This window comes from Oncorhynchus clarkii, chromosome 5 (genome assembly GCF_045791955.1).
Source record: "Oncorhynchus clarkii lewisi isolate Uvic-CL-2024 chromosome 5, UVic_Ocla_1.0, whole genome shotgun sequence".
NCBI lineage: Eukaryota > Metazoa > Chordata > Actinopteri > Salmoniformes > Salmonidae > Oncorhynchus > Oncorhynchus clarkii.
In genome coordinates this window covers 67257311-67271147 of record NC_092151.1, presented here as the reverse complement: position 1 = coordinate 67271147, position 13837 = coordinate 67257311, and the positions used below count along the sequence as shown (strand labels likewise).

Below are 13837 nucleotides of genomic sequence, written 5' to 3'. Positions count from 1 at the left end.
GACCTTTTGTTTCTCTGCTTTTGCAGGGAACAACGGTGCGCCACAAAAAAACGTGTTATTACTCTGATTGAAAATTGACCAAGCCGTTAAACAAATGTGAGTGTCGATTTGAAATAGCCTGTGTGTATTCATTTTGAATTCCAAGAACTTAGATCCCCCCTCTACATTGTAGGCGGCGTACAAACAAATTGCGTTGTATGAGGTAATTCTCAAAAAATAAAACAGCAAGAACCAAAAACATCACTTAGCTCTTTGGACATTAATTCAATCACTCAGCTATCATATCTCATAAGCTCAAAATCAATTTCAAGCTCCAGTTACAGGCATATAAACTGATGCTGAGAAGGTGTTTGTGAGATGACCCTGAGTGTCCTTGACTTGTATATTTGGCTTCAGGATCCTGCTGAATGGCTAAAGGCACAGTTCTTCCTCATATGCCGCCTGTCCCTCAGCGGGCTAACTTCTGTTTGGGCATGGGTTTATCTGCTATTATCTGTCAAACATCACACACGAACGACATTGGCCTCTGGTGCAATCCCACAGGCAAGCTGCTGTCATACCAACACCTTCAATGTGTCACTTGCTGCCTCCATTTGTGGCAGCTCCAGGGGCTGTAGGGATAAGCATTAAACCCTATTCCCTAGGACCAAAGCCTCCCTAACAGCTAGGCCTATGTATTTAGTAGGCTGACAGTTTTTGGACATGGAAAAATATACTGTGAAAAATTATATTTTGTTTTCCTGTTCAGATGGATTAAATAAACCAGAACTTACTTTTATTTGACATTTTCTGTCCATTGTTTGTCATATAGACATGTTTACCTCAGTGAAAATATTTGAAATATTCATCATATATGCAACAAATTGCCAACAGGTTTTAGCTAAGTAACTGTGGTCTTTATAGTCTATATGTCCATACATCCTTGAGAATTCATATTGAGAGAGTGCAGAATATATCCCCATGACCCTCGCCCAGTGGTGTAATGTACTTAAGTAAAAAATACTTTAAAGTACTACTTAAGTAGTTTTTGGGGGGTATCTGTACTTTACTATGCATGTTTTTGACAACTTTTACTTCACTACATTCCTAAAGAAAATGACATTTTTACTCCATACATTTTCCCTGACACCCAAAAGTACATTTTGAATGCTTAGCAGGACAGGAAAATGGCCCAATTCACTCACTTATCAAGAAAACCAAATATATTTAAAACCAAATACTTTTAGACTTTTACTCAAGTAGTATTTTACTGGGTGACTTTTACTTGAGTCATTTTCTATTAAAGTATCTTTACTTTTACTCAAGTATGACAATTGGGTACTTTTTCCATCACTGCCTTCGCCAATCAATACAAAATAACCAGGGTAAAGAGTGGCCCTAATGACCTGAATAGTTTGGAGCTGAAATATGATCACTATTTCTGCGGCAGTCATTTGTTCTTTTAAGAAAAGATCAATGTCCTCTGGCATATCAGTGAGAATACACGGTAGGCAGGGGGAGCAATGATACCTCTCCAAATATTTAATGAAGGAGTTAGACAAAGTTTGTTCGTGCTCTTGCTGTCAGAAGTCTGTCTTTGGGCCACACTAGTAATTAATGTCCCTCAGCCTATTGGGGGCCACTGTTCATTTCATGCGCTATCACTTTTTTAAATTGGAAACGGACTACTTTCATGGCCAATTAATTATTTATGAAGTGCTAATTAAGAAGCAAAATAAAGGAACACTAAGACCATACTTAAAATGTAAAAAACATAATTGTTATGTAAATAGTCCCTTGATCAATAGACCCAAGTTTTTTTTAAATCCATCTTGGATTCACTTCCATACTGTAACGATGTGCGCTGAGAGTCTGGAAGCAAGTTCAGAGAGTGAGTATTTTAATAAATAAATGAAAACATAATACAAAACAAGAGACATGAACAACGCACGTACATGAAACAGAAACAGTGACACCTGGGGAAGGAACCAAGGGGAGTGACATATATAGGGCAGATAATCCAAGAGGTGATGGAGTCCAGGTGAGTGTCATTATGTGCAGATGCGCGTAATGATGGTGACAGGTGTGCTCCATAACTAGCAGCCTGGTGACCTAGAGGCCGGAGAGGGAGCACACGTGACACGTACCCTCATTTCCTGTGAGTGTTTACCTTACACTTGTGATCTTAAAGGGATACTTTTGTTTTTGTTATTTTTTGGTGGTAATGGCGCTGGTGGGAGTAGCGGCCGTTTTACAGGCTCCTGACCAATTGTGCTATTTTGTGTGTTTTTTTGCGCTGGTCTTAACTGTTGTACATAATGTTTCTGCCATCGTTTCCTATGACTGAAAAGAGCTTCTGGACATCAATACAGTTACCATTAACCCCGATTTGGACAAAGACTTCTACTTCAATGAGTCAGAGGTGAAAGACATAATTATTGATTATCCCGGACCAGGCTCAAATCCCTGACAATCGAAGAAGGAGGAGACTTGACTATAGAGGCCGGCGTGTGGGATACCTGATAAGACTAAGTTGGAGGGTGGATTAATCGCCTCTACCCTCTGTTCTATTGGCGCATGTGCAATCACTGGAGAATAAACTGGACTGTGTGATCTGTGATCTGAAGAACTGTAATATCCTATGTTTCTCAGAGTCGTGTCTGAACAAGGTTAAGGTAATATAAAATATAGCTGGTTTTCTATACATCGGCAGGACAGAATGGTGGCGTCGGGGAAGCTCAGGGGAGGTGGTGTATTTGTATTTATTAGGGATCCCCATTAGTTCCTGCCAAGGCAGCAGCTACTCTTCCTAGAGTCCAAACACACCAAAGCACCAACATTACATATTAAACAAGAAATACAATTGTGAACTATGTTTGTACTGAATGAGCTAAAGATAACTACATGATTCCATATGTGTTATTTCATAGTTTTGATGTCTTCACTATTATTCTACAATGTAGAAAATAGTCAAAATAAAGAAAAATCCTTGAATGAGTAGGTGTTCTAAAACTTTTGACCGGTGGTGTAGTTTAGTCACATGATTTCTTAATTTGCAGTACGTTTGCCAATCAGTTGGGCTGCCAGACTTATTTGCCTCATCCCTCTCAACCTTAAAATGTTTCAATTCCTCATCAATCCAAGGAGATTTAACATTCTTTACATTCATTTTCTTAATGGGTGCTTGCTTATTAGTAACTGGAATAAGCTATTTCATAAATGTGTCAAGTGCAGCATCTGGTTGCTCCTCATTACACACCACAGACCAGCAAATATTCTTTACATCATCAACATATGAATCACTACAAAACTTCTTGTATGACCTCTTATACACTATATTAGGCCCAGCCTTTGGAACTTTGGTTTTCTGGTTTTCACAACAAAGTGGTGCGCGATCTCTAATATTAAGGAAGTCTTGAGGTTCTGCTCGCCTAGGTTAGAATAGCTCATGATAAGCTGTAGACCATACTATTTATTTTCAACTATATTTTTCTTCCAAATCATCTTGACTCCTGGACTCTGTTCGCACATTTCAAGGCTGCGTTAAGACAATTACTTATCAATGACCCAAGACCAGCTCAGTTAATCCCTACCATTTTGACAATGAGTCATCATAATGCTGCATCAAATGTACATTATACTAGAGGCATTGGCAGACACAATGTAAGTAACTTAATTTATGTCCCCTAATTGCCCTGAACACCTCTGTTAATCCTACAGCTATTGTATGCAGTAATCGTGAGCCTATGAACCAGATTTATACTGTTAGCACTGAGGCGGTGTGCCCTAGAAGGAAGACCAGTTCGTGCAGCTCACCCTGCACTATCAGCTCCAATATAAATAACATGGCCAAGTCTACTTCGGAATAACTTCCCAATAAAGCATTAAAAACAATCAAGCAACCTAGAAAAGTACTAAAAATAGCCCACATTAACATACGCAGCCTGAGAAACAAGGTCCATGGAGTCAATAACTTGCTTGTAACAGATGCCATTCATATTCTGACTATCTCTGAAACTCACTTATATAATACCGTTGATACAGTGGTAGCAATACATGGTTATGACATGTATTTAGAGATTATCTAATGTTAAATACTGTTGAAGTAATATGGCTACAGGTTCATCTGCCTCACCTAAAGCCCATTCTTGTGGGAAGCTGCTATAGACCACCAAGTGCTAACAGTCAGTATCTGGATAAAATGTCTGAAATGCTTGATAATGTATGTGATATCAACAGAGAAGTATATTTTCTGGGTGATTTAAGTATTGAATGGCTCTCATCAAGCTGCCCACTCAAGAAAAAAATTCAAACTGTAAACAGTGCCTGCAACCTGGTTCAGGTTGTCAGTCAACCTACAGTACCAGGGTTTTTACAAACAGCACAGGAATGACATCTTCAACATGTGTTGATCACTTCTTTACTAGTGCTGCAGAAATGTGCTTTAAAGCAGTATCCAAATCCAAAGGATGTAGTGATCACAATTTAGTAGCCATATCTAGGAAAACCAAAGTTCCGAAGGCTGAGCCTAATATAGTGTATAAGAGGTCATACAATAGGTTTTGTAGTGATTCATATGTTGATGATGTAAAGAATATTTGCTGGTCTGTGTAATGAGAATTTAAAAATGTATGGTTGAGAGGGATGAGGCAAAAGGTATGGCAAATAAGTCTGGCAGACCAACTGATTGGCAAACGTACTGCAAATTAAGAAATCATGTGACTAAGCTAAAGAAAAATAAACTATACTATGAAACAAAGATAAATAATATAAAGAATGAGAGTAAAACGCTTTGTAGCACCTTAAATGACATTTTGAGGAAATGGCCAACTTGGCTCCATCATTCATTCAATCAGATGGCTCATTTATCACAAAACCCACTGATGTTGCCAACTACTTTAATTACTTTTTCATTGGCAAGATAAGCAAACTTAGGGATGACAAGACAGCAACACTACACATCCAAGTATATCTGACCAAATTATGAAAGACAAGAATTGCACTTTTGAATTCCGTAAAGTCAGTGTGGAAGAGGTGGAAAAAATATAGTTGTTTATCAACAATGACAAGCCACCGGGGTCTGACAATCTGGATGGAAAATTACTGAGGATAATAGTGGATGATATTGCCACTCCTATTTGCCACATCTTCAATTTAAGCCTACTAGAAAGTGGGTGCCCTCAGGCCTGGAGGGAAGCTAAAATCATTCTGCTACCCAAGAATAGAACCCCCATTGCTGGCTCAAATAGCTGACCAATCAGCCTGTTACCAACCCTTTGTAAACTTCTGGAAAAAATGGTGTTTGACCAGATACAATGCTATTTGACAGTAAACAAATTGACAACATAATTTCAGCATGCATATAGGGAAGGACACTCAACAAGCACAGCACTTACGCACTTGACAGATGATTGGCTGAGTGAAATTGATGATAAAATTATTGTGGTATGGTCTTGTTAGACTTCAGTGCAGCTTTTGACATTATCAATCATAGTCTGCTGCTGGAAAAACGTATGTGTTATGGCTTTTCACCCCCTGCTATAATGTGAATAAAGAGTTACTTGTCTAACAGAACCCAGCGGGTGTTCTTTAATGGAAGCCTCTCAAACATAATCCAGGTATAATCAGGAATTCCCCAGGGTAGCTGTTTATGCCCTTTGCATTTTTCAATCTTTACTAACGACATGCAACTGGCACTGAGTAAGGCCAGTGTGTTTATGTATGTGGATGACTTAACACTACTGTATACACGTCAGCTATTACAGCGACTGAAATGACTGCAACACTTAACAAAGAGCTGCAGTTAGTTTCGGAATGAGCAGCAAGGAATAAGTTAGCCCTAAATATTTCCAAAACTAAAAGCATTGTATTTGGAACAAATCATTCACTAAACCCTAAACCTCAACTACATCTCATAATGAATAATGTGGAAATTGAGCAAGTTGAGGTGACTAAACTGCTTGGAGTAACCCTGGATTGTAAACTGTCATGGTCAAAACATATTGATACAACAGTAGCTAAGATGGGGAGAAGTTTATCCATAATAAACAATGCTATCAACAAGGCATGTTCTACAGGCCCTAGTTTTGTCGCACCTATACTACTGTTCAGTAGTGTGGTCAGGTGCCACAAAGAGGGACTTGGGAAAATTGCAGTTGGCTCAGAACAGGGCAGCACGGCTGGCCCTTAAAAGTACACAGAGAGCTAACATTAACGACATGCATGTAAATCTCTCATGGATCAAAGTGGAAGAGAGATTGACTTCATCATTACTTGCTTTTGTAAGAGGTGTTCACAAGCTGAATGTACCGAGTTGTCTGTTTAATACTAGCACACAGCTCAGACACCCATGCATACCCCACAAGACATGCCACCTGTAACGGCTCTCGTTTGTAGAAGGAGACCAAGGCGCAGTGTGGTAGGCGTATATCATATTTTTATTGACAACACAAAATAACAAAGACAAAAAAATGAAAGCACACAGTTCTGTCAGGCTCAGATACTAAACAGAAAACAAGATCCCACAAAACCCAAAAGGAAAATGACAACTTATGCAGTATATGATCCCCAATCAGAGACAACGATAGACAGCTGCCTCTGATTGGGAACCACACTCGGCCAAAAACAAAGAAATAGGATACATAGACTTTCCCACCCGAGTCACACCCTGACCTAACCAAACATAGAAAATAATAAGGATCTCTAAGGTCAGGGCGTGACACCACCAGAGGTCTCTTCACAGTCCCCAAGTCCAGAACAGACTATGGGAGGCACACAGTACTACATAGAGCAATAACTACATGGAGCTCTATTCCACAACAAGTAACTGATGCAAGCAGTAGAATCAGACTTAAAAGCAGGTAAAAATACACCTTATGGAACAGCGGGGACTGTGAAGCAACACAAACATAGGCACAGACACATGCATACACACACATGATAACATACACACCATACACACACGTACACATGCATTTTGCAGTGTAGATATGTGGAAGTGGAGTATAGGTCTGAGGGCACACACTTAGTGTGTTGTGAATTCTGTAATGCATGTATAGTAATGTTTTTAAAATTGTATATAACTGCCTTTATTTTGCAGGACCCCAGGAAGAGTAGCTGCTGCCTTGGCAGCAGGATCCATAATAAACACAAATAGCTGTCTATTTACAGTTGAACTCAGTTTTTCACAATTCCTGACATTTAATCCAGTAAAAAATGTCCTGTTTTAAGACAGTTAGGATCACCACTTTATTTTAAGAATGTGAAATGTCAGAATAATAGTAGAGAGAATGATTTATTTTAGCTTTTATTTCTTTCATCACATTCCCAGTGGGTCAGAAGTTTACATACATGCAATTAGTATTTGGTAGCATTGCCTTTAAATTGTTTAACTTGGGTCAAACGTTTCGGGTAGCCTTCCACATGCTTCCCATAAAAAGTTGGGTGAATTCCTCCTGACAGCTGGTGTAACTGAGCCTCCTTGCTCGCACAGGCTTTTTCAGTTCTGCCCACACATTTTCTATAGGATTGAGGTCAGGGCTTTGTGATGGCCACTCCAATACCTTGACTTTGTTGTCCTTAAGCCATTTTGCCACAACTTTGGAAGTATACTTGCGGTCATGGGCCATTTGGAAGACCCATTTGCGACCAAGCTTTAACTTCCTGACTGATGTCTTGAGATGTTTCTTCAATATATCCACATAATTTTCCTGCCTCATGATGCCATCTATTTTGTGAAGTGCACCAGTCCCTCCTGCAGCAAAGCACCCCCACAACATAATGCTGTCACCCCGTGCTTCACGGTTGGGATGGTGTTCTTCGGCTTGCAAGCCTCCCCCTTTTCCCTCCAAACATAACGATGGTCATTATGGCCAAACAGTTCATTTTCATCTGGTTTCATCAGACCAGGGGACATTTCTCCAAAAAGTACGATCTTTGTCCCCATGTGCAGTTGCAAACCTTAGTCTAGCTTTTTTATGGCAGTTTTGGAGCAGTGGCTTCTTCCTTGCTGAGCGGCCTTTCAGGTTATGTCGATATAGGACTTGTTTTACTGTGGATATAGATACTTTTGTACCGGTTTCCTCCAGCATCTTCACAAGGGCCTTTGCTGTTGTTCTGGGATTGATTTGCACTTTTCGCACCAAAGTACATTCATCTCTAGGAGACAGAACGCGTCTCCTTCCTGAGCGGTATGACGGCTACATGGTCCCATGGTGTTTATATTTGCTTACTATTGTTTGTACAGATGAACATGGTACCTTCAGGCATTTGGAAAATGCTCCCAATGATGAACCAGACTTGTGGAGGTCTACCATTTTTTTTCTGAGGTCTTGGCTGATTTATTTTGATTTTCCCATGATGTCAAGCAAAGAGGTACTGAGTTTGAAGGTAGGCCTTGAAATACATCCACAGGTACACCTCCAATCGACTCAAATTATGTCAATTAGCCTATCAGAAGCTTCTAAAGCCATGACATATTTTTCTGGAATTTTCCAAGCTGTTTAAAGGCACAGTCAAGTTAGTGTATGTAAACTTCTGACCCACTGGAATTGTGATACATTGAATTATAAGTGAAATAATCTGTCTGTAAACAATTGTTGGAAAAATGACTTAGAAGTAGATGTCCTAACCGACTTGCCAAAACTATAGTTTGTTAACAAAAAATGTGTGGAGTGGTTGAAAAACAATTTTTAATGACTTCAACCTAAGTGTATGTAAACTTCCAACTTCAACTGTACTTCCGCCAACCGATGCTGGCCGTAAAACCACACTCAACAAGATGTATAGGGCCATAAGCAAAGAAGTAAATGCTCAACCAGAGGCGGCGCTCCTAGTGGCTGGTGACTTTAATGCAGGAAATCTGAAATCCGTTTTACCTCATTTCTACCAGCATTTCACCTGTGCAACTAAAGGTGAAAAAACTCTAGATCACTTTTACTCCACACACAGAGACACATACAAAGCTCTCCCTCGCCCTCCATTCAGCAAATCTGACCATTTCTCTATCCTCCTGCTTACAAGCAAAAACTCAAAGAGGAAGTACCAGTGATGCGCTCAATACAGAAGTGGTCCCATGAATCGGATGCTAAACTACAGGACTGTTTCACTAGCAAAGACTGGAATATGTTCTTGGATTCATCCAATGGCACCGGGTTCATTAATAAGTGCATCGACGTCGTGGTCCCCACAGTGACCGTACGTACATATACCAACCAGAAGCCATGGATTACAGGCAATATCCACACTGAGCTAAAGGCTAGAGCCTACGCTTTCAAGGAGCAGGAAACTAATCCGCTACCACCTCCGACGAACCATCAAACGGGTAAAGCGTCAATACAGGACCAAGATCAATTCCTACTGCACCGGCTCTGACGCTCGTCGGATGTGGCACGTCTTGCAAACTGTCACAGATTACAAAGGGAAACCCTGCCGCGATCTGTCCACTGATGCTAGCCTACCAGACAAGCTAAATACCTTCTATGCTCGCTTCGAGGCTAGCAACACTGAACCATGCATGAGAGCACCAGCTGTTTTGGATGACTGTGTGATCACGCTCTCCGTAGTCGGATGTGAGTAAGACCTTTAAACAGGTAAACATTCACAAGGCCGCAGGGCCAGATGGATTACCAGGACACGTACTCAGAGCTTGCACTGACCAGCTGGCAAGTGTCTTCTGACATTTTCAACCTCTCCCTGACCCAGTCTGTAATACTTACATGTTTTAGGCAGACCACCATAGTCTGTGTGCCCAACAACGCCAAGGTAAGCTGTCTAAATGACTATCGCCCCATAGCACTCACATCTGTAGCCATTAAAAGCTTTGAAAGGCTGGTCATGGCTCACATCAACACCATATTCCCAGACACCCTGGACCCACTCCAATTTGCATACCGCCCCAACAGATCCACAGATGATTCCATCTCTATTGCAATCCACACTGCCCTTTCCCATCTGAACAACAGGAACATCTACCTGAGGATGCTGTTCAGCGTTCAACAACTTCTGTGCTCTCCAAGCTCATCACTAAACTGACCCTAGGATTAAACATCTCCCTCTGCAACTGGATCCTGGACTTCCTGAAGGGCCACCCCAGGTGGTTAGAGTAGGCAACAACACATCCGCCATGATGACCCTCAACATGAGGTTCCCTTGAGTGTGTGCTTAGTCCCCTTCTGTACTCCCTGTTCACCCTCGACTGCACAACTCCAACACCATCTTGACCTGGCAGTATGATGCCAGGAAAATAACCTCTCCTTCGAGCTGAAGAAAGACAAAGGAGCTGATCGCTGACTACAGGAAATGGAAGGCCGAGCACGTCCCCATTCACATTGACGGGGCTGTAGTGGAGCGGGTCAAGTGCTTGAAGTTCCTCGGTGTCCACATCACTAAGGATCTATCATGGTCCACACACATCAATATAGTTGTGAAGATAGCACGACAACGCCTCTTCCCCCTCTGGAGGCTGAAAAGATTTGGCATGGGCCCTCAGATCCTCAAAAAGTTCTAAAGCTGCAACATTGAGAGCATCTTCACCACTTGGTATGTCAACTGCTTGGCAAGGCGCTACAGAGGATAATGCGTACGTCCCAGTAAATCACTGGAGCCGAGCTCCCTGCCATCCAGGCCCTCTCTACCAGGTGGTGTCAAAAGAAGGTCCTAAAAATTATCAAAGACTCCAGCCACCCAAGTCATAGACTCTTCTCTCTGCTACCGCACAGCAAGCGGTACTGATGCACAATGTCTGGAATCAACAGGACCCTGAACAACTTCTACATCCAAGCCATAAGACTGCTAAATAGTTAGTTTGGGTAGCTATTGGTTAACGATTCATCTGCATTGACCCATTTTGCACTAACACTTTTGACTCATCACATACTGTTTATTATCATCCTGTTGCCTAGTCACTTTATCCCTACCTATATGTACATATCTACCTCAATTACCTTTTGAAAGGGCCGTATGTAAGCATTTCACTGTTAGTCTACACCTGTTGTTTACAAAGCATGTGACAAATAACATTTTATTTTATTTTATACTTTGGGATTTTGGCAATTAGGCCCTTTACTTCCCCAGATGCTAGTAGAGTCAGATGCTAGTAGATACCCATAGACTCCCAGCCATTGCACTAATGCTAGTTATGCATTGGCTCACAAAACTACCTCTAACTTTCTTCATACTGGACACAGAGACATAAAAATGGTATCCACAAGTTAATCTGACCCTGGGGAAGGGATGCATTGCCAAAATCCCGAAGTATCCCTTTAACGCATATTTCGATTAGTTCACCAAATTATCCTGCTGTCCCTGCTGTATGCTCATTTGCCTGGCAAAGGCTGTGGCGTTCTGCATGCCAGCCTGCTGGCGTTAAACCCAGCCAGCCATCAGGCACACCTGTGCTAGCGTCTGTCCATCGCACATATTGGCACAGGTGCTTTGTTTTGATTGGCTGTGCTCTAATGTTAATGCATCCCTAGCATCACAGCGTTTTTTCCAAAATCCCATGTCCACTTGAAAGCCCCAGGCGTGAAGGGACTAAAGGCCTGCTGTGAACATATGCGAAGCCCTTTTGAATTCCAGGCACAACGAGATGACGTCCATCTCAGCAGTCTAATTCCATCATCATCATTATTGCTATTATCCCATGTCTCTTTTTAATACAGGGTAATGTATCACCAATAAAGATAAATGAGAGAGGCAGCGAGGAGCTAATTGGCAGGACATGATGTCTGACTCTACACTGACTAAAGTTTACAGTGTTAACTGCTCCCAAAGCTTCAGGAAAATTCAACCTTTATGTAGCCCAACTTCTCTGTTAATACCACTGAGGGGATAGATTTTGTCCTCATTGTATTACCTTCTAACTGTGCTATAAAGGTGTATTTAACATGCTGCTTTTATGTATTTAAGGGTGGGGAAACGTCAGTCTACACAGTTTCTTGTGTAATGTCATTTTTACATATGGCAGCCCTACTTTTGGTTCGTAGTTTTAATGGTTTTAAGTATATCTATTCTCATTCCACAGTGAGTGCAGTGTTTAGAATTAGTGTGCAGATCCGTTAAGGCACATGCTGGGGGTCAGGTTGCTTGAGGTAGGACAGGGGAAGTTCAGTCTTAAGCCTGAGACACTTCAAAACAACAGCTCCTGGAATTGAGCTGTTTTATTGTGCCAGACACAGGCTTGAGGACCTAGCCATTGGACAGTAGATTAGATTAACAGTAATCCTCCATTGGAGACATTGGAGACGAGAAGCTGCTGAAATCTTGCCTACCAGTGCTACTCACTGGTCTAGTTTATTACAAGTGTCCTTTGTCTTTCTAAAAAAAATTGTTTTTCTCATTGTCTTATCCCAGGATGATTGACGTTTAACTCATACACAACTCATTTTCCTATGAATGTTAGCAATTTACACTGAGTGCACAAAACATTAGGGACACCTTCCAAATATTGAGTTGCACCCCCTTTTGCCCTCTGAACAGCCACAATTAATTGGCGCATGGACTCTACAAGGTGTCGAAAGCGTTCCACAGGGATGATAGCCCAGGTTGACACCAACGATTCCCACAGTGGTGTCAAGTTAGCTGGATGGTGTACCATTCTTGATACACACAGGAAACTGTTGAGCATGAAAAACCCAGCCTCTTTGCAGTTCTTGACACTCAAACCAGTATGCCTGGCACCTACAACCATATACCGTTTAAAGGCACTTAAATATGTTGTCTTGCCCATTCACCATTTGAATGCCATACATACACAATCCATGTCTCAATTATCTCAAGGCTTAAAAATCCTTCTTTAACTTGTCTCCTCCCCTTCACTGATTGAAGTGGATTTTACTGGTGGCATCAATAAGGGATCATAGCATTCACCGAGATTCTTCTGATCAGTCTATGTCATGTTTTGTACACTCAGTGTATATCAGTGTATTACTTAGCACTTTATTTTGGTACTGTTTCCCACTCACATGTACACTACAGAAAATATTGTAGCTGCCCAGACAGATCCCCACTGGGGTTACAGCGGTAGTAGCTAGCTACCACATTGAAATAGGAGATCAAACTCTAGTACAACAATTGAAATAGCCAACTGGTTACCTGTCCTCATTCTCTGTCAGAAAACATCTCCACTGGACAATAACTCTCAGAACCCTCAGTAAGAGGAAACTCATAAGTGAAATTACAGCAACCTATGCCCCGAGCCTTGATGTCTGATCTGAATCAAAAAATGAAATTAAATAACAGAGTAGAAAAGGCATCCAAGTTCTGCATCAGTTACTTTTCAATTACGACAGGCGAAGCAGAACGAAATTGTTAGTGCCATTTATCGACTATGCTACTCTCTATTAAAGTACAAGTGAAGAAATCCATTCCATTGTGAAACAGCCGGACTATTTTACTATAACAAAGAGTTTCCTTTCTGTCAGATGGCTTTTGTCATCTAGTGTGAAGAAAAGGTACACCAGGCAACACATTGACTGAGACACACTTGTACGCCCACAGACAAATAGAATCAGAGATCAGACCAGATAATCATCTCTGTGGCCCTTCTTCTCTTCTCTTGGTTTCATTCCAGGGGGTTGAGGACTCAATGGGACCTACAGAGGCAGAATGAAAGTAATAGGTGAATGTATTGATTACAATAATGATTGGTTTGTGGAAATGCCATGTCTTTAACTGGAAGTATCTGGAAAGAAACAACAGGAAAAAAGCTGAAATATTACAGTCAGCTCACTAGGAACCATTTTTCTTGAATATCCCCAGTAGTTTAGAAAGTTGACTTTTATTGTATTTCAAACTATGATTTCCATATGTACAAACACCAAAATAAAGATTCCTTTAGATTAAACTTCTGTGATGACAA

At 41.1% G+C, this 13837-nt stretch overlaps 1 protein-coding gene across 1 annotated transcript in view; it reads left to right on the top strand.

Moving 5' to 3' along the window:
* Positions 1–13837, top strand: part of LOC139410181 (AGBL carboxypeptidase 4) — a 409027-nt gene that overhangs the window by 267455 nt on the left and 127735 nt on the right. The gene's annotated exons all lie outside the window — the stretch shown is intronic.